The sequence below is a fragment of the Salvia splendens genome, chromosome 13 (assembly GCF_004379255.2).
Source record: "Salvia splendens isolate huo1 chromosome 13, SspV2, whole genome shotgun sequence".
NCBI classification, from domain to species: Eukaryota; Viridiplantae; Streptophyta; class Magnoliopsida; order Lamiales; family Lamiaceae; genus Salvia; species Salvia splendens.
Genome location: NC_056044.1, coordinates 13,367,838 through 13,393,868, shown reverse-complemented (window position 1 = coordinate 13,393,868; position 26,031 = coordinate 13,367,838). Strand labels below are relative to the sequence as shown.

The 26,031-nt window shown below is 42.1% G+C and overlaps 1 pseudogene; it reads right to left on the bottom strand.

Moving 5' to 3' along the window:
- Positions 1–372: 372 nt before the first annotated feature.
- Positions 373–17,723, bottom strand: LOC121760520 (annotated as a pseudogene).
- Positions 17,724–26,031: the final 8,308 nt, after the last annotated feature.

The following is a 26,031-nucleotide window of genomic DNA, read 5'->3' as shown; positions in this document are numbered from 1 at the left end:
AGTGGGTCAATAGAGCTGTCTTGAGGCCAATAAGAGAATTCCATTTAATTAAGAAAATGATACTTGCAATGAATAAAGTCGAGTTGAGCTCAATTTGAAGGAAGTGGTAACTTCCTTCAGTTTTCATCCCTCATTTCCCGGCTGCTGGTGTACAATGCCGGATTGCGACATTTTGCAAACTCTACACACCATAGACGAAGAAGAAGCCGAATGCGAATTCAAGAAACATCGCATAACTCCAACTTCGCCTGCATGATGAACAACCTGCAACAAAATTGATGCAATAACATTAGTTCAAAGCTCAATTTGGTTGCAGCAAATCTGGTACAAGTACGAAGGCCAACGAACTAATGGCATAGTTCCACAAGAATTCTAATAGGCATCAAGTATGGTAGGACTGAAAAGCATCGTTTGAAGAAAATATTTGCCTAGTTGAAGTTGGAGGTAGTTGTTGCGTACGTTCCACCCAAAATCCCAGTGCTTCCTGTCATTTTTAAGTGTCCAGTAAGCCCATCCGAATGAAGCAGCATTGTACACCTCTAACTGGGCTCGTCCAAAATCTTGGTAATCGGTTTGGGATCCATTCACGTTCCACTTGTTCACCCATTCCCCTGCATTCTTGTACATATCAATTATATGGAAATGAATGAGCCATGTTGTACAAAACTTTCCGAGAAAGAAAAATTATAATTCAAGAGACTGGCGTAAGAACAAGGGACTGACTCACAGATGAAAACAAGCGGTCCATTTGCACCATTCAGAGACTGTAACTGTGTTCCCCTACTCTTGTGTACATACTGAATGTTATCTATAGAGCTCATGTTGGCAAAAAAAAGCGTCGAATAGATTGTAGTAATGCAAGTCTATTACGGTATTTGTATCGCCTAAGTTAGCCTGGTAGAGCTCCAATGGATCGGCATTGCCAATTCTTTGGCAAAAGCAGCGGATGGGTATTTCCTAACAATCTTGTATCCTTGTTTATAATATGAAGTTAGGGTGTCAAGTGGAACCAAGGCAGCAGATGGCTCATTTAATAGCTCGATCCCCAGCAACGAAGGATGCTGAGCATACCTGCAATCAATTGAACAAAATAAGCTGCTCTACTCAGAATTGGCAAAACGCACTACCTTCCAATTAGTACCAAATATTTAAAAATGGAGCAAACTTAAAAATAATTAGTTCATTGAGAAACAACACAAAGGCTTCTATATAATGGACACGTCTGAAAAGTAACCTTAAGCACGAAAAAGAGCATGAGAAAACAAGGAGATTTCATCTAACAAGGTAAAACAGTGAATATCCGCTCATACTTTGTGTGGCTGGATGATATGCAAGCTTATAACAGCTCCGATGTTGATCAATGAAATGATTAATTGATCAATTCATAACACATCACATGAGAATGGATATAAGGAGTCTATTTTCACAAACTAGAAGTGACTAAAACATGAGCTTCCTGTAAAATTGCAGTGTGTATGACCATTGTACCTCGAAGCGAGAAAATCTATTGCATTTAGACTTTGTGAGATGTAATCAGATGATGTGGGCCATCCTGTCGTCCCATCTCTACTAGAACTGTGTTCCATCCCATTCTGGGAGCCTGGTGCAGCATGAAGGTCAATTATGCACTTTAAGTTGTACTCTCTGAACCAAAGTATTTGACAGGCGGAGCATGAGAATCGAGGGAACTTGAATAGTCTATTTACAGCAACGTATTTGATTTTAGGAAAGTTAGGCTTACTGTGCCCACGAAAAAGCATTATCGAGTGCTTGCAAACTTCCACCGATAAAAGGAGGTGGAAGATTGGGATCGTAAGCTATCCACCAGCCTACAGGTATTCTCACAGTATTGATTCCATGCCTATAGAGAAAATTGAAATCTTCTATAGTGATAAAATTGTTCCTGGGATTCTGCAATGGCAAATGTATATATTGTTGAAAGTTGATTCAATAAATTCTGTAAATATTGGATAAGTTAGGAGTTGGTTATTATTAGATTAGGATATGACAGTTATGGTTGTCAGTTATGGATGGCAGTTTCTAGCAGTTAGAAAAAGTAGTTATTCTTTTCATTATAAAAGGTGTGGTTATGTATTTAGTTTGTAATGTGCTGATCAATAAAAAAACCAACGTTTCCTGTCAATATCAGTCTCTTTACTTTGATTTACTTTTACCACAATAAGTGGTATCAGAGAATAATTTCAGGTTAGATCCCCATCCAAACACAAAGTAACAAAAATGGCAGCAAATGGAACAACATCTACTTCTCAGTCCCAGATTCCAAATTTCAGGGGAGAAAAATATCATCTATGGAGTCTTAAAATGAAGACTATGTTCAAATCCCAAGAATTGTGGGATTTGGTGGAGAACGGTTTTACTGAACCGAATCCGGCACCGGCTGTGCCCGATCAGCAACTGAGGGAAAATCGCAAGAAAGATGCAAAGGCGTTGTTCTTCATTCAGTCAGCGATAGAAGATGATATATTTTCAAGGATTTCAGCAGCAAATACAGCCCATGAAGCATGGGAAATACTCAAGCAGGAATATTTGGGTGATCAGAAAGTAATTAAAGTACGATTGCAAACACTTCGTCGCAGTTTTGCTGAATTGATGATGGGTGAGAAAGAAACTGTACAAAATTATTTGTCTAGAGTGACTGAAATTGTCAGTCAAATGGGTTCCTATGGAGAAACTATCAGTAATGAACAAGTTGTGGGCAAAGTTTTAAGAAGTTTGAATGAAAGTTTTGATTATCTCGTTCCTGCCATTGAGGAGTCGAAGGATCCGTCGACTTACACTTTTGATGAATTGATGAGTTCTCTGTTGGCTCATGAAACCAGGGTGAGAAAACCTTGTGACAAGGTGGAAGAGAAGGCATTTCAAGTGAAAGAAAATTCTTTTTATAAAGGAAAGTTTGAAAATTCAGGAGGCCGTGGTAGAGGCGGATTTCGCCGTGGATTTCGTGGCTGAGGTCATGGCAGTGGTAGAGGACGAGGACGTCATGATGAGGGACGTCAAAACAAATATGGTATTCAATGCCATTATTACAAGAAGAATGGACACAAAGAAGCTTTCTGTTGGATCAAGCAGAAGCATGACCAAAAGCAAATTTCACAGAAAAAGTGGAAGAGGAAAACAATCTATTCTTGACACACTCAAATGTAGTTGATAATGATAATGAAAGAATGTGGTTTGTGGACAGTGGGTGCTCAAACCATATGTCCGGGTCAAAGTCATTGTTCAAAGATCTTGATGAGAAGCAAAAAGGAGAAGTGCGACTTGGAGATGACAAACAAGTCCCTATTGAAGGCCGAGGTACAGTGGCTATCAAAACTATCCAAGGTGATGTCAAACTTATACATGATGTGCAATATGTGCCTAGCTTAGCCCATAGTTTATTAAGTGTTGGTCAATTGATGGCTAGTGGATATTCTATTGTGTTTAATAATAAGACTTGTGCCATTGCTGATAAAAAATCGGGTCATACAATAGCTCTTATTCGTATGACACAAAACAGAATGTTTCCTCTTGATGTGTCTAATGATGTTGGTAGTGCACTGGTGGCTAAGAGTGAAAATGAAACTAGACTATGGCACTTTCGTTATGGGCATCTGAATGTGAAAAGTCTAAGGGTCCTAAGTCAAAATGAGATGGTTGTGGGATTGCCAAAAATAGGAGAACATGTCTTTTGTGAAGGGTGTATGTATGGTAAACAATGCAGGCAGCCCTTTCCCTCCGGGAAGGCATGGAGAGCGTCACATTTTTTGGAGTTAGTGCATGCTGATTTATGTGGGCCAATGCAAACCGAGTCTATTGGTGGAAATCGATATTTTTTACTATTTACTGATGACTACACTCGGATGAGTTGGGTTTATTTCTTGAAATTAAAATCTGAGGCATTTGAACATTTCAAGAAATTTAAAGTGTTGGTGGAGAATCACAGTGACAGGAACATTAAGGCTCTTCGCACTGATCGTGGTGGTGAATTTCTAGGACGAGGGTTCACAAGCTACTGTGAGGAACATGGCATCTGCAGAGAGCTAACGACACCCTACACGCCTCAGCAAAATGGCGTGGCTGAGCGAAAAAATAGAACGGTGGTTGAAATGGCTAGGAGTATGCTGCAATCTAAAGGGTTACCAAAGAAGTTCTGGGGACAAGCCGTTGCAACTGCAGTTTATTTGTTGAACATATCTCCAACAAGGGCGGTCATGCATCAGACTCCTTTCGAAGCATGGAGGGGTAAGAAGCCTTGGGTAAGACATTTGAAAGTCTTTGGTTGTGTAGCTTATGCTTTGGTTCCGTCTAACTTACGTCGTAAGCTTGATAGTAAATCTGAAAAAAAATATATTCATTGGCTATTGTACTGAAACCAAAGCATACAAGCTATATGACCCGGTGAATGGCAAGGTCACTGTGAGCAGGGATGTCAAGTTTAACGAGGAAGAAAGGTGGATATGGAACACTAACGAGAATCCATCAGGAATGTATTTTGAACTTACAGATCATAGGCATGAAGAACCTGAGCAAAATGGCAGAAGCAACTCATCATCACCTGACTCTACCCCTCAAGGCAGCCCGACTCAAAACCCGAGCAATCATACATCACCCCACAACTCAGCGAGCAGCAGTTTAGCAAGCAGCAGTTCAGCGAGCAGCAGTACATTATCACCAGCATCAAACTTATCTTCTGGTGCCACCTCAGATGGAACACCTCCGAAGCATTTCCGTTCACTCCGAAATATTTACAGGACATGTAACTTCGCATTATATGTCGCTGATCCCATTTCTTTTGATGAAGCTGTAGAACACAAAATATGGCAAGATGCAATGGAAGCTGAGTTGGAGGCCATCGAAAAAAACAAAACATGGCAGCTTGTTGAAAAACCAGCATATAAGAATCTGATAGGGCTCAAATGGGTGTTCCGCACAAAGTACAACTCTGATGGGAGTATTCAAAAGCACAAAGCAAGGCTGGTCGTCAAAGGATACTCACAACAGCATGTGGTGGATTATGAAGAGACTTTCTCACCTGTTGCTCGATTTGAAACAGTGAGAATGTTTCTTGTTGTGGCTGCTCAATTACAACTACCTGTGTATCAGTTCGATGTGAAGTCCGCATTTCTCAATGGTGAGTTAGAAGATGAAGTTTATGTCTCACAACCTGAAGGTTATGCTATTTGTGGCCAAGAAGACAAGGTTTACAAGTTGATGAGAGCTCTTTATGGGCTGAAACAAGCCCCACGTGCGTGGTATAGTAGAATTGACTCATTCTTTCGAGCAAGCGGATTCACAAGAAGTGACAATGAGCCCACTCTCTACTTCAAGAAGCAAGGTAACAAAGACTTCCTTGTTGTTTGTCTGTATTTGGATGACATGATTTATATGTGTTCATTTCAATCATTGGTTGATGAGTTCAAGTCTAATATGATGAATGAGTTTGAGATGACAGACTTAGGTCTGTTAAGTTTTTTTCTTGGGCTTGAAGTGAAGCAAAACAAGGATGGAATCTTTGTGTGTCAAGAGAAGCATGCTACTGACTTGTTGAAGAAATTTCACATGAGCAATTGTGAAACTGCAGCAACACCGATGAATGTTAACGAGAAGTTGCAGCGTGTTGATGGCACTGAACATGCTGATGGTACAATATACAGGAGTCTAGTTGGAGGACTTAACTACCTTACTCATACAAGGCCCGACATTGTTTGTCCTGTAAGTGTAGTGTCGAGATATATGCATAATCCAACCAAACAACATCTTGGTGCAGCTCGAAGAATACTCCGTTATGTCGCAGGTACGGTGAAATTTGGAATATGGTATAGTAAAGTGCCAGACTTTTGGTTGGGTATACCGATAGTGACTGGGCAGGGTGCTTAGATGATAGAAAAAGCACATCAGGCAATGTTTTCGGCTTTGGTTCTGGGGCTGTAACTTGGAGTTCAAAGAAGCAAGACACAATAGCCCTATCATCCTCTGAAGCAGAGTACGCAGCAGCTACAGCAGCAGCACGCCAGGCTTTGTGGCTCCAAAAATTGGTTGTTGATTTTATCCTAGATCATAATGAAGCTACAATGATTTATTGTGACAACAGGTCTGCTATTGCAATGACGAAAAATCTGGCCTTTCATGGAAGAAAGAAGCACGTAGATGTGCAGCATCACTTCATACGCAAGCTGGTTGCAGATGGAAAGATTGTACTAAAGTTTTGTGGTACTAATGAGCAGACCGCTGATATTTTCACCAAATCGCTTCCGCAAGCTAAACATCAGTTTTTTACATCTCAACTAGGAGTATGTGAGTTTGAATCAAGGGGGAGTGTTGAAAGTTGATTCAATAAATTCTGTAAATATTGGATAAGTTAGGAGTTGGTTATTATTAGATTAGGATAGCATTCTAATTATTATCAAGAAATCTATTAAAACATTAATATCATGCATCATCTGAAATGTCCAATACAGCAGTATTAAGAATCAGCTAACCTTGTAAACTTCTTCTGCCTTATCACGTCCGTAGCCATTAGCAAACTGGTAGTCTCCATGTAAACTATTAGACACAATTATCAATTCAAATGTAGCAGCATTATCATTCCATCCGGGTGTCCCTGGATAGTCTGCTGTGAGCTGGTTGGCATTTGACGCCTAAACAAATGGACATAATACTATCATGCATCTTTGATGCCTATGAAAATTGTAATTTATCGAACAATTATGTGAGGCTCAAGTGCCATCCTCCCATGACAAGTTCAAGAGGTCCAAACAAGTTATTACTGGCATGATTATGGTTTAAAATTCTATCGTTTTCATTCAAACTAACTTGAATGATAGTGACAGAATTATTATAAAAGACCCAGAGCCAGCTGTGGTTATATCCCGTACGAACAGCAATCAGACGACTATACATGGCAAATATGATACCTGGTAATGCATTCCAGTCTTGAGTTTGATGTGAATTTGGTTGTTTTTTCTTTCCAAGTAAAAGGTTTCTGTATCAGACGGTAACTCTGCTGCAGCAGTAACGTTGTCCCCATCACCACCACAGTTCAGAAACTGGCCACCAGAAGTACGGAATTGGAAGATTGACTCGGATACTCTCCATAACTGATGAGAAACAAACTAATTAACTACATAAATTGCATCTTAAACCAGTTCAACATCTTTGTAATGATGCTATGAGAAATAAAAATCACTCCTCATGAGTTAAGATCTGTTTCAATTCAAATTATGGATTAATTACTATTTCAATTTAACAAATTTACAAATGAGAAATGTCATATTCTGATAGCAATCGTCCTTGGAAGGTCTACACACGTGGACCACGACAGGTGGCGAATTACAATCAGTAGCCAAATCAGCAAGAATTAAGGAGATCATGGTAATTGCTGGAATTAAGGATCCATTGTGAAGAAGAATGGAGATATCATGGTCAAGATTTGCTGATTGAGGATTTGCTGAGATATTGGCTAATTACAATTATTATTTCCCTTTAATAGTTCTCATCATTATCAATTATTATATTATAATAATTACATGATTGATTGCTTAGCTTATTTAGACTCTCTTGTAAACTCCTATAAAAGGAGAGCCTTGGAGATTAGGAGAATCATCCAGAGAGATCAAAGTTATTAGGCGGTGAAAACCGAGGCCTCGGTGAGAGGATTATTATCAATTTTATTTCCAAGTTCTGTTGGTTCTTGTTACAAAAGCTTGAGAGTTATTTTCTATTCTTTATCTTCGAGTTGTTTATCCTTTGGTTCTTAACTGCCTTATCACTCCATAACAATTTGGCGCGGTGAACGATGGTCGATACACGTTCCTCTGTATCACGCTCGGATGACACGCTCTCACGTGTCGAGGGTTTGGAGAAGGCAGTGGCGGAACTTACTGCTCATGTCCACTCATTAGATACCTCACTTGATGAAAGAATTCTTCGCTGCCTCGAGCCTGTTCTACGCGAGCTCCGTGGGCCTCGCATTGGGGAGACTATACCGGTGACTCATCCAGACATGCCCCGGGATCCAGTCTCTGATCCAGATGCCTGCAGCCCGATTCCTTCTTTTGGCAGATTGCACAAGCTGCAACGAATTTGGTAACATGCTTGACCATACCAGGCCAATACACATTAGCAGCAAGTCGGCGATAGGTGCGATAAGCCCCAGCGTGGCCACCACTCGGAGTCATGTGGAATTTAGCAATCAGTTTTGGGATCCATTCAGAGTTGGGTGGTATGACAAGACGCCCTTTATAAAACAGTAAATCGTGTGACAGATAGTAATGTTTGGCCGATTGCTTACCCTGCATCAAGGCTGCTCTTATGGCTAAGAGAGTGGAGTCATCTGCTAAGATACGTTGTACCTCAGACCAGTCGAGCCAAACTGAGGTAGAGAGGGCCGCATATGATAGTTCCTCCTCCTTACGTGACAGAGCATCCGCCGCACGATTCAAAATCCCCTTCTTGTAGACTATTGTGAAGTCATAGCCGAGAAGCTTAGCAGCCCAATTTTGCTGCGCTGGGGTGGTCAACGATTGCGTGAGCAAGTGGCGGAGGCTTCGTTGGTCTGTTCGCACGATGAAACGGCGACCTAGGAGATATGGTCTCCAATGTTGGATAGCAAGCACGAGGGCCATCAATTCTTTTCATAGGCAGATTTGGAGAGAAATTGGGGAGAGATTGTCTTGCTGAAGTAGGCAACGGGTTGATTCTTTTGCATCAGAACAGCGCCAAAACCACGCCCCGAGGCATCACATTTCACGATGAAATCTTTTGAAAAATCTGGCATTCTGAGCAAGGGGCTGTGGTGAGAGCAAGCTTGAGATTTTGAAAAGCTTCATCTGCCTCCTTCGTCCACTGAAACTTCTTGCCATCGGGTTTCTTTAACAAGGACGTGAGAGGTGCAGTAATTTTACCATAGTCACAAATGAAACGGCGATAATAGCCGGTTAAGCCAAGGAATCCTCTTATGCCGCGCACTGTTGATGGGGTCGGCCAACGCATGACAGCGGCTATCTTCATAGGATCCATACGTACTCCCTCGAATGACACCACATGCCCCAGAAATTCTACATGTTGACGGCCCAAAATGCATTTCTTTGGATTAAGTATCAGGGCATGATCCTACAGCAGCTGAAAGACTTGATGGACATGACCAATATGTTCTTCCCACGTACGGCTGTAGACGAGGATATCGTCAAAAAAGACTAGAACAAATTTTCTAAGAAAAGGTCGAAAAATATCGTTCATGAGGCTCTGAAATGTGGCTGGTGCGTTCGTCAACCCGAACGGCATAACGAGGAATTCATAGTGGCCAGAATGGGTACGGAAGGCCGTCTTAGCTACATCTGATGGAGCCACACGTATCTAATGATAGCCGGCATGAAGATCGAGTTTACTGAACCACTGTGAACCGTGTAATTCATCCAGTAACTCTTGGATCACCGGAATGGGATACTTGTCAGGCACGGTCCTTTTATTAAGTTCGCGATAATCAACACAAAATCGCCAGGACCCGTCTTTCTTCCGGACTAAGAGTACTGGACTTGAATATGGGCCTGTACTCGGTTGTATAATCCCTGCGGCCAGTATTTCTGAGACCAACTTCTCCATTTCTTCCTTTTGTGTGTGGTTATAACGATAGGGTCTGACCGACACCGGCTCTGATCCCGGTTGCAGCGTGATGCGATGATCCGTCGTGCGATGGGGTGGCAGCGAGGTGGGGGCTGTAGAGATAGCCGGAAAAGCCTCAAGAAGATCTCGTAGTTGGCGTCGGGCTGAAGATGGGAGGGTGTCATTCAAGCCGAATGTTGTCAAGGCCTGGTCCCCTTGAAGTGACCATAACAGCCAAGAATCATCGATCTCCCTGACTGAACGGAGTTCAGAGGATGTGCATGCCCTCCGAGTGAGAGTAGGATCGCCTTGCAGCTGTACTAAACGTCCTGATAGTTTGAATCCCATCGTTAACTCCCGCCAATTTGCCTTGACCTCTCCCAACGATGCTAACCAAGAGATGCCCAAGATCAGATCCACTCCTCGCAAGGGAAAAACATAACAAGATAAGATGAACTCCTCTGATGCTAAGCCTAAACGAACAGAGAATGTGGCTGTGGGAGTAATTTTTAGGCCAAGCGAAGTGGCCATGTGATCGGCAATAAAACAATGGCTAGCTCAACTATCCACCATGATTTTGATGCTCGATGCCCCAATCGTCCCTGAGAACTTAATCGTTTGGTAGCTGTCCAAGCCATGTGATGACAATTCGGATAGTTGTAGATGATGGAATGCCGCAAGATCAGAATTAGTGTGCTCCCCGTCTTTCCCTGTTTCTTCGTCTTCATCTGTAGAATCGTCGTCCTCAACAATGACCTTTAGAGTTTTTGGTGGGCAACGGTGTGTAGGGCTATACTTCAAGCCGCATTTAAAACATGTGCCAGCAGCAAGATGTTTCCGATATTCTTCTGTGGACATACTTCGGAAACGGTTGGGCGGTCGAGGTCCCACCGAGGCTGCGGATGGGGCTGAAATCTGTGGAGCTTGTTTCACATGATTAGTAGATGGCTGCGAGAAATAGCGACTGGTGGAAGAACTACCAGAAACGTGCTTAGTAGTAGGAGCCAAAGACTGAGAAATATTCTCATATCGTTTAGCCATTTGGACAACATCTGAGGTAGAGGGGTCTTGTAAGTACATGCGGATTGAAGGCTTAAGACCTGCCAGAAAAATCCCCATGTATTGAGGATCTGTGAGATCGGGCAATTGAGCCAAACGTGACTCAAACAGAGCAATGTAGTCCGCGAGGGAGCCATCCTGTTTTGTTGCTGCTAGAGCTTCATATCCATCATGGGTGTTATTATCACCGAAACGGATAATGAGTTCACGTGCAAACTGACTCCATGAGAGCGAAGGGTAGCGTCGTCTGACAATTTGAATCCAGGGAAGGGCAGGACCTGATAAAGCAATGAGTGCAAGATCCATACGAGCAGCATCTGGTGTTTTATTGACCATGAAGTATTAGCCAGCCCTCGCAAGCCAACCAAGGGCATCAGTTCCATCAAATGAAGGTAAGGCCATTGATGGTGGAACTGCAGTTGTGAGAGACGGGCTGGAAGCATCTTCATCCAAGGCATTTTCCCCCGTCTTGTGTGGATGAGCCTCTGATACAGGCTCCTCAATGGGAGTTCCGCGAAGCTCACGGAAAACTGGTTCAATACAACGACGAATTCTTTCATCCAGAGTGGTGTCCAAAGAGCGGACATGAGTAGTAAGTTCTGCCATTGCCTTCTCCAAACCATCAACACGCACGAGTGTGTCATCTGAGCGTGATCCCGAGGAACATGTTTCGACCATGGTGAACGATGGTCGATGCACGTTCCTCTGTATCACGCTCGGATGACACGCTCTCACGTGTTGAGGGTTTGGAGAAGGCAGTGGCGGAACTTACTGCTCATGTCCACTCATTAGATACCTCACTTGATGAAAGAATTCTTCGCTGCCTCGAGCCTGTTCTACGCGAGCTCCGTGGGCCTCGCATTGGGGAGACTATACCGGAGACTCATCCAGACATGCCCCGGGATCCATTCTCTGATCCAGATGCCTCCAGCCCGATTCCCACAAGCGGCACTCCACCAGCAATGGCGTTACCTTCATTTGATGGAACAGATGCTCTAGGTTGGCTTGCACGGGCTGGCCAATACTTCATGGTCAATAAAACGCCTGATGCCAGTCGCATGGACCTTGTCCTCATCGCCTTATCTGGACCAGCTCTCCCCTGGATCCGGATTCTCCGTCGTAGGTTCCCTTCCCTCTCTTGGGATCAGTTTTCACGTGAACTTCTCTTTCGCTTTGGCGACGATTCGGCTTGTGATAGTTATGAAGCCCTAGCTGCTACCAAACAAGATGGGTCTGTGGCAGATTACATTACTGCATTTGAGTCACACTTAGCCCAGCTGTCCGATCTTACCGATAACCAATTTCTGGGTTTCTTTTTAGCGAGGCTTAAACCACATATTCAGCTACAGTTAAGTGATCCAACAACTTATTCGGATGCAGTTAAGATGGCCAAACGTATAGAGCGTATGTCGACGCCTTTAACCTGTCCGATTAAGAATGACTCAGGTAACTTCTCCACTCATCGTTCCTTTATACAGCATTCGAGTCACTCTCGGCCACCCCAACATTCAGCACCCCTACTCGCCCAATCCCTCTACAGTGGCCAACTCTGGTACCCCAATTCCACTTTCCCACATTCAGACTCAGCCTCATCGTTCCCGTTGTCCTCAAGGCAGCGTCCCAATCACCGGTTCAGAAACATGTCCCAGGAGGAATACCAGAAACATAGGGCTGCAGGCACATGTTTCCAATGCGCCCTCAAGTACAGCCAAACGCATCGCTGTCCACCCAAAACTCTCCAAGTAATTGTCCTCAATGATGATGATGATGATGTGGATGGGAGCTTCGAAGAATGGATGGACGAGGATCTCGGCCCTCAGCCTTGTGGACAAGGCTGTTTTACTCCGGGAGGCAATTGATATCGATTACTAGGAATGGGAAGGATGGTGATTGGATCCAAGTGATTGCTGATTTCTAGGCCTATTGCATTATCTTTTAATTTCTGCCCTTCCCTGGATTCAAATTGTCAGACGACGCTACCCTTCGCTATCATGGAGTCAGTTTTCACGTGAACTCATTATCCGTTTCGGTGATAATAACACCCATGATGGATATGAAGCTCTAGCAGCAACAAAACAGGATGGCTCCCTCGCGGACTACATTGCTCTGTTTGAGTCACGTTTGTCTCAATTGCCCGATCTCACAGATCCTCAATACATGGGGATTTTTCTGGCAGGTCTTAAGCCTTCAATCCGCATGTACTTACAAGACCCCTCTACCTACTCAGATGCTGTCCAAATGGCTAAACGATATGAGAATATTTCTCAGTCTTTGGCTCCTACTACTAAGCACGTTTCTGGTAGTTCTTCCACCAGTCGCTATTTCTCGCAGCCATCTACTAATCATGGGAAACAAGCTCCACAGATTTCAGCCCCATCCGCAGCCTCGGTGGGACCTCGACCGCCCAACCATTTCCGAAGTATGTCCACAGAAGAATATCGGAAACATCTTGCTGCTGGCACATGTTTTAAATGCGGCTTGAAGTATAGCCCTACACATCGTTGCCCACCAAAAACTCTAAAGGTCATTGTTGAGGACGACGATTCCACAGATGAAGACGAAGAAACAGGGAAAGACGAGGAGCACACTAATTCTGATCTTGCGGCTTTCCATCATCTACAACTATCCGAATTGTCATCACATGGCTTGGACAGCTACCAAACGATGAAGTTCTCAGGGACGATTGGGGCATCGAGCATCAAAATCATGGTGGATAGTGGAGCTAGCCATTGTTTTATTGCCGATCACATGGCCACTTCGCTTGGCCTAGAAATTACTCCCACAACCACATTCTCTGTTCGTTTAGGCGACGGGTCCAAAGTGCGCAGCGGCGGAATTTGTCAGAATGTCAAACTAGGCTTAGCATCAGAGGAGTTCATCTTATCTTGTTATGTTTTTCTCTTGCGAGGAGTGGATCTGATCTTGGGCATCTCTTGGTTAGCATCGTTGGGAGAGGTCAAGGCAAATTGACGGGAGTTAACGATGGGATTCAAACTATCAGGACGTTTAGTACAGCTGCAAGGCGATCCTACTCTCACTCGGAGGGCATGCACATCCTCTGAACTCCGTTCAGTCAGCGAGATCGATGATTCTTGGCTGTTATGGTCACTCGAAGGGGACCAGGCCTTGACAGCATTCGGCTTGAATGACACCCTCCCATCTTCAGCCCGACGCCAACTACGAGATCTTCTTGAGGCTTTTCCGGCTATCTCTACCGCCCCCACCTCGCTTCCACCCCATCGCACGACGGATCATCGCATCACGCTGCAACCGGGATCAGAGCCGGTGTCGGTCAGACCCTATCGTTATAACCACACACAAAAGGAAGAAATGGAGAAGTTGGTCTCAGAGATGCTGGCCGCAGGGATTATACAACCGAGTACAGGCCCATATTCAGGTCCAGTACTCTTAGTCCGGAAGAAAGACGGGTCCTGGCGATTTTGTGTTGATTATCGCGAACTTAATAAAAGGACCGTGCCTGACAAGTATCCCACTCCGGTGATCCAAGAGTTACTGGATGAATTACACGGTTCACAGTGGTTCAGTAAACTCGATCTTCGTGCTGGCTATCATCAGATACGTGTGGCTCCATCAGATGTAGCTAAGACGACCTTCCGTACCCATTCTGGCCACTATGAATTCCTTGTTATGCCGTTTGGGTTGACGAACGCACCAGCCACATTTCAGAGCCTCATGAACGATATTTTTTGACCTTTTCTTCGAAAATTTGTTCTAGTCTTTTTTGACGATATCTTCGTCTATAGCCGTACGTGGGAAGAACATATTGGTCATCTCCATCAAGTCTTTCAGCTGCTGTACGATCATGCCCTGATACTTAATCCAAAGAAATACATTTTGGGCCGTCAACGTGTAGAATATCTGGGGCATATGGTGTCATTCGAGGGAGTACGTATGGATCCTATGAAGATAGCCGCTGTCATGCGTTGGCCGACCCCATCAACAGTGCGTGGCATAAGAGGATTCCTTGGCTTAACCGGCTATTATCGCCGTTTCATTCGTGACTATGGTAAAATTACTGCATCTCTCACGTCCTTGTTAAAGAAACCCGATGGCAAGAAGTTTCAGTGGACGAAGGAGGCAGATGAAGCTTTTCAAAATCTCAAGCTTGCTCTCACCACAGCCCCCTTGCTCAGAATGCCAAATTTTTCAAAAGATTTCATCGTGGAATGTGATGCCTCGGGGCGTGGTTTTGGCACTGTTCTGATGCAAGAGAATCAACATGTTGCCTACTTCAGCAAGACAATCTCTCCCCAATTTCTCTCCAAATCTGCCTATGAGAAAGAATTGATGGCCCTCGTGCTTGCTATCCAACATTGGAGACCATATCTCCTAGGTCGCCGTTTCATCGTGCGAACAGACCAACGAAGCCTCCGCCACTTGCTCACGTAATCGTTGACCACCCCAGCGCAGCAAAATTGGGCTGCTAAGCTTCTCGGCTATGACTTCACAATAGTCTACAAGAAGGGGATTTTGAATCGTGCGGCGGATGCTCTGTCACTTAAGGAGGAGGAACTGTCATATGCGGCCCTCTCTACCCCAGTTTGGCTCGACTGGTCTGAGGTACAACGTACCTTAGCAGATGACTCCACTCTCTCAGCCATAAGAGCAGCCTTGATGCAGGGTAAGCAATCGGCCAAACATTACTCTCTGTCACACGATTTACTGTTTTATAAAGGGCGTCTTGTCATACCACCCAACTCTGAATGGATCCCGAAACTGATTGCTGAATTCCACATGACTCCGAGCGGTGGCCACGCTGGGGCTTATCGCACCTATCGCCGACTTGCTGCTAATGTGTATTGGCCTGGTATGGTCAAGCATGTTACCAAATTCGTTGCAGCTTGTGCAATCTGCCAAAAGAACAAGTATGACACACGCGCCCCTACTGGCCTGCTTACACCATTGCCGATCCCTTCAAGGATTTGGGATGACATCAGCATGGATTTTATAACGGGGCTGCCCAGGGCTGGGCGTGTGGATTGCGTGCTGGTCGTTGTGGATAGGTTCTCAAAATATGCCCATTTCTTGGGTCTCCGACATCCCTTTACAGCTCGTCAAGTTGCTGATCTCTTCACTAGTGAAATTGTGCGGCTGCACGGGCTGCCCACTTCTATTGTACCAGATCGAGATCCGATTTTTCTCAGTTCATTTTGGCAAGAATTATTCCGATTCTCTGGCACTTCACTTCGGATGAGTTCCGCCTATCATCCCGAAACTGATGGACAAACTGAAGTCCTCAACCGATGTCTTGAGACATGCTTACGCTGCTTCTCTTCAGAGCGGCCTAAACAATGGAGCAAATGGCTTGCGTGGGCTGAATATTGCTATAATTCTAGCTTACAAACGGCTGCTCATACTACTCCCTTCGAAGTGGTGTATGGTCGTCCTCCCCCCACTATTCAAAGCTTTCTGCCAGGAGAGGTCAGAGTTAATGCTGTCGCGGAAGATTTGCGTGCCCGTGATGAGTCATTAGCTCACCTACGTTTTCATCTTGAGAGAGCACAGCAGAAAATGCTACGTTCAGCAAATAGACATCGCCGCCACGAAGAATTTGATGTTGGAGATCTGGTCTATCTCATGTTCCGGCCATATCGCCAGTCGACGTTGTTTCGCTCAAAGAATCGTAAGCTTGCTTCACGCTACTTCGGTCCCTTTAGTGTGGTGGCGAGAGTGGGAGCTGTGGCATACCAGTTGCAACTACCTCCTGAGTCTCGTATTCATCCAGTTTTCCATGTCTCCCTTCTTAAGAAAGCTATTGGGGCGACTGTTGCTGAACCATCTCTCCCTGAGGATCTCTTGTGTGTGGATCCACCTTATTTACCAGAGCTGATCCTGGATCGTCGTTCAGTTATGAGGGACAGTGTCTCAGTTGCTCAAGTGTTAGTGAAATGGGTCGGATTATCAGCAGATGAGGCAACATGGGTGGATGAAGAGGATATGCGATGCCAATTTCCGTTCTTCAGCCTTGTGGACAAGGCTGTTTCCACCGAGAAGGCAATTGATAGCAATCGTCCTTGGAAGGTCTACACACGTGGACCACGACAGGTGGCGAATTACAATCAGTAGCCAAATCAGCAAGAATTAAGGAGATCATGGTAATTGCTGGAATTAAGGATCCGTTGTGAAGAAGAATGGAGATATCATGGTCAAGATTTGCTGATTGAGGATTTGCTGAGATATTGGCTAATTACAATTATTATTTCCCTTTAATAGTTCTCATCATTATCAATTATTATATTATAATAATTATATGATTGATTGCTTAGCTTATTTAGACTCTCTTGTAAACTCCTATAAAAGGAGAGCCTTGGAGATTAGGAGAATCATCCAGAGAGATCAAAGTTATTAGGCAGTGAAAACCGAGGCCTCGGTGAGAGGATTATTATCTATTTTATTTCCAAGTTCTGTTGGTTCTTGTTACAAAAGCTTGAGAGTTATTTTCTATTCTTTATCTTCGAATTGTTTATCCATTGGTTCTTAACTGCCTTATCACTCCATAACATATTCAATGCTCACAACAGGTTTCAATAATCAAAATGGCAAGAAATCCTTTGTAGGCCTAACCCGAAATGTCGCCCAAGCAAGAGGAACATCTCTGTCAACCGCGACAGCCCCTCCTCCACCATTGTCAGCAGAAACATATTTGTTCCCACTCACTGACTTTAGTAGGACCTCTGTTCCATCCTAAAATCCATCAACCACAAACTTTTAACAGGTATGTACACTCAACACATACACACACACACAAAAACACACACTTACAAGCATGTCACTATTGGGAATATCATCAAACAGAGAAGGCTTAATCCAACCCTCAATCACCAACCATCCACCCAAATTCACTCCTCGTACTCTTGAATTACCATGTAGCCCCTCAACTTCATTCACAAATTTAAATGGAGAAACAAAGTTAAGGAAAAGTCACATTCATAATTCCATTTGCTATGAAATGTAAATTGCAACAAACCTGAAAATCCAATTGAAAATGAGAGACCTAAACACAGCAGAGATAAAAACCCCCATTTGCAGAGAGCTATCTCCATCAACAAGATAAGGCCCAATTAATTCAATTAATTGGAAAATGCACAAGCCATCTGCAAATAAAGTCAATAAAACAGAGAGCTGTGAAGTTGAAGAGATTGGGGGATATGGGTAATTCCTTTCTTTCAGCTCAAACGATCCCCCGAGAGTAGACTGTGGCTGCAATTAAAAAATGAGATCTCCATACATGGGAATTTGAAATGCTTAGAAAAGGCATAATAACAAAGCTCATGCATGCAATCTTGAGTGAAGAACAAGACTAAACCAATGCCTTGGGAAATTACATTACCACTATTTGTTGAAAGAGTAATTGGTTTCTCAGACGAGAAATGCATAAGTCCATCCACGACGCTGTCACTGTACCGTCTCTTAACCGTCACTTAAAACACTATTTGCGGGCCTCACTGTACTTTTTTACCCCATCCCTTAACTAAGGGACGGAACCTGCAACCCTCAGTCCCTTAAATTACTATTCATTCAATTTTATTTTTTAATTTTTATTTTTCCAACAAATTTAATTAAAAAACACACTTCATTAAAATTAAAATAACATTACAACTTAAAATTCAAAAAATAGAAAAAGATATAATTAAACTCCTAAAAAAATAAAAATGACATAATTTAAAAAAATAGAAAAAGACATAATTAAAATCCCATATCGAAAGTGGAACATAAAACATTCAAGGATGTCTCTATTAAAGAACAACAACCAAAAATGAGTTTGTCCCACATCGAAAGTGGAACATAAAACATTCATGGATGTCTCTATAAAAGAGAAACAACCAAGAATGAGTTTGTCCCAGATCGAAAGTGAAACATAAAACATTCAAGGATGTCTCTATAAAAGAGAAACAACAAAGAATGAGTTTATCCCACATTGAAAGTGGAACATAAAACATTCAAGGATGTCTCTATAAAAGAGAAACAACCAAGAATGGTTTCATAAATTCGCAAGCTCATCAAATATATGGGCTATTACGAATTTCTTGTATTCATTTATTTGTAAAAAATGTTTTTAAATATAAAAACCAATTTTTATAAATAAAAAATATTTTTTTAAAATTCATTTTTTTTTTAAAAATGAATTATTGCGTTAGCGTGACGAAACCCACTCGCGGGCCGGCGAGTGGGCGTCACGCATCGCGCCTGAGCACGCCACGTCGCCTCGGCGCGTGGCGAGACGTCTCGTTCTGAGTCACGGCGGAACGGGACGCGGGACGAGATAGTGACGGGCTGGGGACGAGACGGGGCGCTGCAACGCGTCGCGCCGCCGTCCCGTCCTTCCGTGACGGAACGCGGGACACCCGCGTAACGCGTTGCGGGTGCCCTAACTCACTTGAGGAATGATCGAGTTACATGTACAATTTAGAATTTTATTTTTGTGTTTTTATTATTCCACTACTTTTCTACTCCATCCTTTGCCATTTTAAAGACATGTATTAATTCGTCACGAATTTTAAGAAATTATTTTACATTTTAAAATAAATGAGTAAAAAAGTAGTACAATATTGGTCTCATTTATATACTACATACGTCCTATAAAAATATGGGTAATTGGTATGACACAAGAATTAAGACAAAATTAGTAGAGTAATATAGGGGAGGAGAAGGGTAGTTAAAGTAGTGTTAGTGGACAGTGATACCCATATTATTAGTACTAGTGTTTAATGATGATATAAGTTCTAAATAAGTTAATGTATATGGGTAATAAATTAGGATAGCTTTCAAAAAATGGAATGCACATATTTTTGTGGGACGAACTGTGCACATATTTTTATACTCTCTCCATTTAGTCGTATTACTTTTTGATAAGTTCCAAGATAAACTGAGTTATTTCACATTCTCTTTCTTATTTTATTTTCTTTTTACTTAATTTACAAAACTTCACTTTCTTAAAACCTGCACCGAAAAGAAATACACCCTTTGTCCCATGAGATGTCTATATTTCCTTTTTAGTTTGTCTCACTCACAATGTCTATTTTCTATATTTGGAAATAAATCTCTTTCATCTTTCCTCATAAAAATATTCAACTACATTTTTACTGCACTTACTCCATCTAACAACTCCTACTAAAATTCTATGTCAGTAAAGAATGTAGATATAGTACCTCCTTAAAGTAAGAACGGAAGGATTTTAGAATCTAAGTGTATTGAATTAGTAGAGTGTATAGTATAGTTACTAATTATGGAAAAAAGATCAATATTATCTTTAAATGGCGGACAATTTAAAATGCAAAATATATCAGATTTTGGCTGATGGAATGAGTATATTTTTTCAAGCCTAATGGATGACGAAGAAATATAGCACAACTAAGATGACTATATTTCTTTTTTTTTTATGTTCAATTAAGATGGTTATTTATAATTTTTTTTAAAAATATTTAACTATATTTTTTTACTACTTTACCCCATTCAATAATTTTATCTAGAATGAACTACATAAAATGTCTCTGACGTTTCAATTTGTTTCAATATAGACCCCTGACAAAAAAAATATCGCCACAAGACTCTGGCTTTAAACATAATCACATATCATGTTTTTCAGACTAAAAGACCCTTCAGCCCTAAAAGGGCATTATGGGCATATCACATGGAGTTCTGCAGTGGCGGCCTGCAACCTGTCGCGATTTGACGTGTGTGCGTCAGCCGTCAGTTATGATGGTTGTGCGTCAGCGACGGTCTGTGTACAGAGACACCACATATACACGCCACGTATACAATACTCCATTCGTGATTTATCAAATACATTTCAAAAATTTCACAACCCTTGTTTTCGGACTTCACCACTCTCCCACCCCGCCAAAAAGTATCACAAAATAGGTAGTCACTCTTCACTCTCTTACCCCGCCTAAAAAAATTTGACATACATTGTTTCACTCTTCATTCTATCTGCTCCCCTCTGGAAACATCTATCTTGAATGAATGGCGCCTAAACGGAAGCGCGCCGGATCCTCAGGCGCATCGTCGTCAAGTAATTCATCTTGTCGTAAAAAGGAACCCACACCCCCGCCATCGCCACCACACTGGCGACCACCACCGAGACATGCACCGGTGGTCATAGATGTGGAAGAAGAAACCTAGGATATCCGAGATCCTCGGCTGAATTTTTTCGTCCTAGAAGATGAATACAGTAAGTTATGTTTTTAATCCTCAGTTTGTGATTTAGGGTTTTTGAAATTGATTTTTTGGGAATATATTTTGGTCCTCCGGAAATAGATTTTTGATCCCTGGTTTGTGATTTAGGGCTCTGGAAATTGAATGTTTTGTGATTTTCTTTTGGATGCTTTAGTTTGATTTTTGATTTTCCTTAATAGGGGAAGAACCTGGAAAGTTTTCAGTTGCTTTCAATCATGGATGTTAATTCTTCTATACTAAAGATGAGAAAAAGTATGTTGGTGGGCATTTGACATACTTGATTTCTGTAACATAAACCATTTCACGCTCATAGACCTCTCGAGTATGGTGTTAAAGTTGAAGTATGATATGAAGATGATATGTGAGTTTTATTATTGTGATCCAAAGTACAGTAATGATTGCAAGAGGGTTATAATCGGCAGCCCTTTGTTGCCCATTGTTGAGGATACACATCTGGATGATTTCCTCAAAGTGGCGGCTACTGCGACAAAGTTAGTCCACATCTACGTTGTGGAGATAACCCGGGCGGACGCTATATTGAAAAAAATGAAGGATGAAGCGCAAGAGCTTCTCAGATTCAAGGAGTCGAAACCCCCAAGAGTCATTATTGAAGAGATTGAAGAAACCGAGCCAAATGTGCCAACGCAAAAACCCAGAACGAAGAGGAGGCAAGGGGGTCAATTTCAAGGGCACCGGAGTAAGCCTTCGATGATTGGCCTGTATGATAGGGATGTTGAGTTCGGGGAATATCTTACTAAGAGTTTAGAAGATGATCGTGCTCAGAGGAAGAGGGACGTGGAGGTAGATAGGCAAAATTTGGCGAATGCATTTGAAGTGGTATCATCCGAATCAGTACCATCTGAAGCCCCAGTCTCTGAGGTTGGAGAAGTACCAGTAGCAGCACCTGACGTTGAACGTATAGCAGAAGTTGGAGGAGGACATGTTGGAGAAGTAGGAGAAGTTGGAGGTGGTGACTCTCATGCACACGTACCAGAGGTAATGGATGTGATTGTAAATTGTTTTAGTACCTCATTTGTGATTTTGTGTACAGTTAGTGTATCTCATTTGTGATTTACTCACTCATTTGTGATTTTGTGTATTGTGGGATGTAGCTAGACCTTAATCTATGGACCATTCTGAGCCAATTTGTCCAAGTGTCCATGTTGATGAACCTGCAACTGAATCTGAATCTGTAGTTTACCAACCAGATTTGGCCAGGGCAGGAGCAATTTTAGATGAAGACGTGTACAAACCTGTCATGGATGGTGATTGTCAACCACAGCCGGACATACGGGTAGACAATGATTTCTTTCCAATCGTTGAGGACATTACCCATGAATTATTCATGTCCGAAGCTGACACCCATGTACAAGAGTCAGCTCCAACTGAAGCAGCGTCTGAACAACCCGTACCAGTGGTAGGAGAAGTACCCTATCAGGTGGATGAAGCTGATGTTTATTGTCCTTCGTTCTATTATGTTCCCGACGGATGTCATCTTCATAATGAGGGAAGTAATGAAGATGATGATACTGATGAAGTGGGCCATTTTATCTCGTTGGCCAACATGTGTCACGATGAACAGATGTTTACCTCGTACTATGAGTCATTATGTCGGCAACAACAATCGGAATAGGAGGCGGAGCCGGAGACCAAACCACAAGGGTCTGGACAGTACTCTGGTGAAGGCAGCGGAGGTTCCAAGAAAAGGTGAAACTTTTCCCCTGTTGTGGAGAAAAGGAACTCGTCGGATACAAACCCTCTATACGAGCAAGAAACGGTTGATTAGCTACAAGATCTACAAGATCTAGAGGATTTGGAAGGTTGCGTAGAAAGGGTATCAAGTACACCTCATTCAAGCTGACAAATGAGGTTCCAGCTTGGAAGCCTGGCGATTGTTTTAAGGATCGAGAATTCTTCTATCAGGTCATTCGCCAGTACGCGATAATGACCAGACGACGTGTACGTGTATCCAAAAATGACGGCAAGAGACTTCGTGCCATTTGTAAAGGCAAGGCATGTGAATGGTATGTGTATGCAAGGAAGATCGAAACCCACAACAATACAGATTTTGTGGTAGTGAATATGCAGAGAGATCATTCTCACACTGCTCGCAAGTGTTGGATCAGAGATGGCTCACGTCCAAGTGGCTAGCTGAGCGTTACATGGAGAAAATCAAAGAGAATCCCCACATTCCAATGGCAGCTATACGATAGTGTGTGGATGAGGAGTTCGGGCTGAAAGTTGGTAGGATGAAGGCGTATCGCGCAAGAGACAATGCATTAGAAGGTATTTTTGGCAAGGCGAGACTCCAATATCGGAGACTGTAGCACCCCGAAAATTTGCGACTTTTGTTTCTTTAATGTGGTTGTCGATTTGGAATTTCATTCATGGAATTTAATTTCTATGTGTTTGAGTTAACGATGTGAGTTTTAATTGTTGCGAGTTATGTGGAATAATGTACTATATTTTCCAATGTGTGAAATTAATTAAATGGGATCATGCATTTTGTTCTAGCCATTTTATTTGGAATTTTTGGCCCCTTCAAATTATAGGAATTAATATTTTCTTTCTTGGAATAAATTAATTATTTTGGGATATTTATCTAAATTAAATCCAAACCAAATTATCCCTAATTTTTTTCTACATGATTTTCGACCCTTAGCCTATTCCTTGGAGATTTTCGAAAATCCCCTATTAATTAGGAGGATGAATTATTTTTGTAGATTTAATTGGTACCTTGTTTAGTTTCCTTCTTGAATTTAAAATCCAATTAAATCTAATCATATTTTGTCAAATCCCTCCATATCCTATTTTAATTAGGATTTGACTCTTTCCTTCTTTAAGGCCTATAATTTTCGCCCCATATACCTATAAATTTCCTTGGGGAATTAATTTATTTGTTACCTATTTTGCGGGAGTCTTTTTCTACAAAAAATTACCAAATTTAAATCCGATTCCTATTTTATTGGAGGATATAAATAATTTCCTTGCTACTCCCTAAAGTACACCCCCCTCCCCCTTGTTCCATACTTGGAGATTTTTAAATCATCTTGTTACCTTATTTATGAAATACTCAATATCTTTTTACCTAATTTGTGAATATATTTCTCTCCAAGTAAATACCAAATCAATTCCCTTGCTAATTAAATGGTAAATTTCGAAAACCCCTCCCCCTTTTCTACTCGCCTATTTTCTTTTAAATTGTGGGATTTATTCATTGACCTCTATTTTATTCCTCCACAATTATAATTATTTTATTTAAGTGTGGGACTAAACCTAGAGAATAAATAAGCAAAACCCTAACCCCAGCCCCCCATTATTCAACGCCACTCTCTCCCTCTCCTCTCTCCCTCACGCCTCCCTCCCTCTCTTCACCTCTCCACAAATCCTTCACCAATTCCTTGTTCTTGCATCATTTTGGAGTTGAAAACTCAAGATTCATCGAAGAATCGCATCATTCGTCGTTCCTACCGATTGTTTTTGCAAGAGAAAAGTATACTTGAATAATCTTTCTCATTATTACCATTGAATCCATGTTTCTTGATCCCCTCATGCATATAGTGAGTGTAGAAATCGTAGATCTAAAAATTAATCGGTTGGAAAGGATGTTAGCATGAGAAAGTATGTGTATGTGCGTGTATGTATGTGTGTGTGAGTTGTGGATGATTAATTGGTGAATGCTATGTGTAAATATGAGATCATGGTTGTGAGGTCGTTTTTGAAGCATGAATATGTGTTGAAAGTATGAATTGGTATGTGTGGATGAATGATAGACAAACCCTAGTTGGTAAATGTTGGGCATGAAAACTGTGGTTTCAGACAGTTGGTTCCGACGAGTGTTTGACCATCCAAATGATCTTAATTTGGCACGAATTTTAACTGAGTGAAATGTTAGGTGTCTTTTGTGTTGTGCCAAAATTTCAGCCTCTTTTGACGAAAGATGAATTTTTAACGAATTTTTCAATTAAACTGCGCAGTCATGCTAGAATTTGTATTCTCGTCCAGTGAGTTTCATTTTGATTTGACCGACCTAAAATGTGATTTTGGTGTGAAATTTTAACTGGATGATCCTTGATGTGTCTACTGTGTGGTGACCAAATTTCAGCTTCAAATGATATCGGATGGATGTTTAATGATTTTTACAAAACGACTGCTCTGTTCTGCCAGATTTCTGTCTCGTTGAAATAATCCTTGTTGTCAAGTTTTGAATGAATTACATGGTACATGTGTGATTATGGAGCGTATCCTATGATGTGGTTATGTGTTATCCGTCGATGTATGCTAAGGCGTTCGTTTCGTTTATGTTGGTGAACGTTTGCGATGGGCTGTATAAGAGAACAATGAAAGGAACGGAAAGGGATGCATGATAAATGTATTGATGGGAAAACTGATTGTGTTATGGTGTTGACAAGGATTGTTGTGCGTACGTGGGCACAAAGAACAATGGTTGCATTAAAGTTGTGAATTGTGTTGTATAAGCAAGCGAGGTGGGATTTCTTTTACTAAACTCCTTTACGTTTCAAAGTTATGATGTTGGATCTATAAGGCTGGTTTAAAGTGTTATGTCATGCCATGATTTTTTTGATGTTGAGATTGTTGTCTGATGCCTAATTCATTTGAGCTTGCTCCTTAGGCTATATGGCTATGTGTGAAACAAATTCGGGTCTAAGTAGGGCCGCAAACCCTATCAGGCTGTGTACACTGGTGGGATCGGGAGCCTTCCTTGCTAGTCGGCCAGTCCCATGGGCGAATAGTGTGGCCACACTTTCGTTGCACTGTGGAAAGATGATGTGATTGTTGGATTATTGAGAAAGTGGGGAGATTGATTGTCTGGCAAGACTATGAAACTGTTTTTGTGATACTCGATGATATTTCTTATTTAAATGTAAAACTCGAGTTCACTGTGGTATGGATGACATAACTTTAATCAACTATTTTGGCATGTGTCCACTGAGTGTACCAAGTACTCAGCCCTGCATATGTTTTCCCTATGTGCAGGTTGAGCGGGATGTTGCGGCGGATGTTGAGTCGAGTTTTAGGAATCCCAGGATGCGTCGTGTCTTCATACATGGGCGTCATCCTATGACTCTCCTTTGATACTTGTTTTCCGCTGCCTTGTTTGAAACTATTTTATAATGGTCTTCCGCACTACTCTACACATTTCAAATACTTTCT